Raw genomic sequence first — 3,051 nt, 5'->3', positions numbered from 1 at the left:
CTGCCATGGGCGGTTGTCAGCTTCCGCTGCGCGGGAGCTTCACACTGCTTGTAAATGTGGTGTTAATGTCGGGGCAGAATTGCTGTCACCGATGTGGTTGTTGCTGGGGTTTAGCACGTCAAATGGACTAGGAGAATAAAATCAACTGATCACTCTGTCGTGCGTGGCATGAATGTCCGTTTATTCGAAGGCTGTAGGTTGTATCGATGATTGGGTGCTTGTTAGTGGTGGCGCTGTTATGTCCATCATCTATGCCGCCGTGAGTCCGGGAGCATTAGATGCGGGCCCCGACTGGTTGTTCGTCGGCGCTGGGGTCGTAGTGTTCATTCTCACTTGGGTTGGCTGGATTGCCGAATTCAGGGGCTAGTCCGCGATGCGTGCACTGGTTAGTTCAATAGCATCGCAGCTGATGTTTTCAGTTGAGAAGAAACTGCTGCTGGCGGCATGCATGCAATTCAGCAGCCGGTGGTAGGGAGGCAGGGGATGGCTCGGGAGCAGACGACAGCGATAGGGTGAGGGGCACCGGAACCGGATGCGCGCGGAGCCGGCGGTGGTGGTGAAAAACTTTTATTTCTCTAATACAGAGAGTTTGGGGGCCACAGAGTGCCCCGCTACATGGTCGGCGTCCCTAGTCCGGGACACCGCATGACGAGGCCTGTCTTGCGCCCGTTTCACCAGAGCCCGTTGGGACTCCAGCGAGGAGCAGTTGAGGAGGGCAGTCTCCCATGCCTCTCGGGAATTGGTAGGGGAAGGGGGGAGGTGGGGATTTTTAGTACATGCCCACACCATGTGGAAGATATCACAGGTCTCCCCACAGTGCGGGCACCACTCATCCGTGTTGGGATCGAAATGTTTGATGATTGCAGGACAGAGTAGAGTACCTGTCTGCAGGCGCCTTAAAGTTCGCTCCTCCGCCTTACTCAGCCCCTTTGCAGGAGTCGGGAAAAGGCGGTGGTTATCGCTATAATGTCTTATAATTTCCTGAACCGCAGCAGCGGTAGGTTTGCCTCCGAGCTAGAAGAGCTAGGGTGAGGAGCCCGGTGGGTAAGCGCTCGGGCAGCCGCGTCAGCGGCCTCATTACCTCGTAAGCCCTGGTGGCCAGAAGCCCAAATAATACGTTTCGGTGTTGGGTCAATGGCAGCCCGTCTTAGAATTTGACTGGCTAGGGGGGAGATCTCCCCTGTCAAGTAATGATCACATGCTTTACGGGAGTCCGTGATGATTCTCGGAGTGGGGTCCGCGGCAGCAAGTGCTATCGCTACTTCCTCAGCAATTTTGGGCTCGGAAGGAGACCCCATCAACGTGCTTTTCCCGGTGAACGACGGCGGCCGTGTAAAATCCCGCGGACGACGGCCCTGCTACGTCTACATAGTATACACCAGGTCGGGAACCGTGTTGTCTCTCAAGCGCCCGAGCCCGCGCATGTCGTCTGCTTTCGTGCGTGTCGGTGTCCATGTTACGAGGGAGCGGAGAGCCCCAGAGCATATGGCGCCACAGTTCTGGAATACGCTCCGCCTCCTTTGGAGTGCAAGCGTGTTGGATGTGTAAGCGGTTGAGCAGGCGGCGCCCGTGGGCTGTCTGCATGAGCCGCGTGTATTGGTTCACGAGGTGGGCCTCCCGCAACTCCTGGTAGGAGTTGAGCACCCCCAGCGCCTTGAGGTTTTGCGTTAGAGGTAGCCACCGGGAGATCAAGCGCTCGCTTAGTTGTTTTGCGGATGATGGCGTCTATTCGCTCGTCTTCTTGCTTAGTAGTGCGAAGGTATGGCACGGCGTGGAGGATCCGGCTAGTCACGAAGGCATGGACTAGCCGAAGCGCGTCCCTGCCTCGCAGACCGCCCCGCTTGTTGGAAACACGGTGGATCATGCGCCCTACCTGTTCGCCTACTCTCTTGAGTTTCGCAATAGTGGAGTCCGGTCGGAGTCTGTGGTGAATGAACAGGCCCAGAATCCGGAGCTCATTCACCTCTCTGATAGGACCTCCCGACAGAGAGATGTGTATTGCTGACTTATCCTTTGGGTTCGCTCTGACATGCAGAAGCTCTGATTTGGCTGGAGCACATTGGAGCCCAAAGTCGATGGCATACGCCTCGGCTATGACACTGAAGGCGGTCCTCTATTTCCCCAAAGCTCCCCTCGGTGGTCCAGATTGTAATATCATCTGCATATACCACGTGTTGAATGGTTTCCACCCGGGCCAATTGGCTTGGGAGGCGCATCATAGCTATGTTGAACAGGAGCGGTGATAACACCGCTCCCTGAGGGGTACCCCGTGTTCCCATCGTGTAAGGGCCATATTCCTCGTCCTCGATCCGAAGAAGGGCCTGGCGCTTAGAGAGGAAATCTCTTACATATGCGTAGGTCTTAGCGCCGCAATCGGTGGAATTCAAGTTGGCCAGGATGCTAGCGTGTTTAACATTGTCGAAAACCCCTTTCAGATCAAGGGCGAGGATGGCTTTGTCATTGTGTTGCATAGTTGTGGGTCGTGTTACGTCCCTGTGCAGCTGGAGGAGGACGTCCTGTGCAGACATGTGCGGGCGAAAGCCGAACAAGGTGGCTGCAAAGAAGCCCCTGCCCTCCAGGTATGGAGAGAGGCGATCCCGTACCATTCTCTCCATAAGCTTCCCCACACACGAAGTCAGTGATATGGGCCTCAGGTTGTCCGTATTCACGGCCTTACCTGCTTTGGGGATGAACGTTACAAGTGACGTTTTCCATTCGGGAGGGAGTGAACACCCCTCCCAGATTTGGTTCATGTATTCTAACAAATGGAGGTAGGCTGAGTCCGGGAGGTTCGCCAACAGTTTCACTGTTATGCGGTCCCGTCCCGGAGCCGTACCCCGGCGCATTTTAACCAAGCCCGCCTTAAGGTCATGCAACTCAAAAGGGGCATCGAGTTGTTGATTAAGCTTGCCAGAGTACGTGCACTCGGGCCCACTCGGGTCCTCCGTACGACAGAGATATCTACCGCACAGGGTGTCCGCAAGCTGCGCCGTTGTACCTTGGTACCCCTGCAGAGCCCGCCGAAGCTGCTTTTGCGTCTCCCCTCTCGTT

General features: G+C 56.0%; 1 pseudogene; it reads right to left on the bottom strand.

The window, feature by feature from the left end:
- Positions 1–628: 628 nt before the first annotated feature.
- Positions 629–2,528, bottom strand: LOC119438694 (uncharacterized; annotated as a pseudogene).
- Positions 2,529–3,051: the final 523 nt, after the last annotated feature.

The sequence above is a fragment of the Dermacentor silvarum genome, chromosome 1 (assembly GCF_013339745.2).
Source record: "Dermacentor silvarum isolate Dsil-2018 chromosome 1, BIME_Dsil_1.4, whole genome shotgun sequence".
NCBI lineage: Eukaryota > Metazoa > Arthropoda > Arachnida > Ixodida > Ixodidae > Dermacentor > Dermacentor silvarum.
The sequence above is the reverse complement of the archived record's forward strand: the minus strand, read 5'-3'. Positions and strand labels throughout refer to the sequence as shown.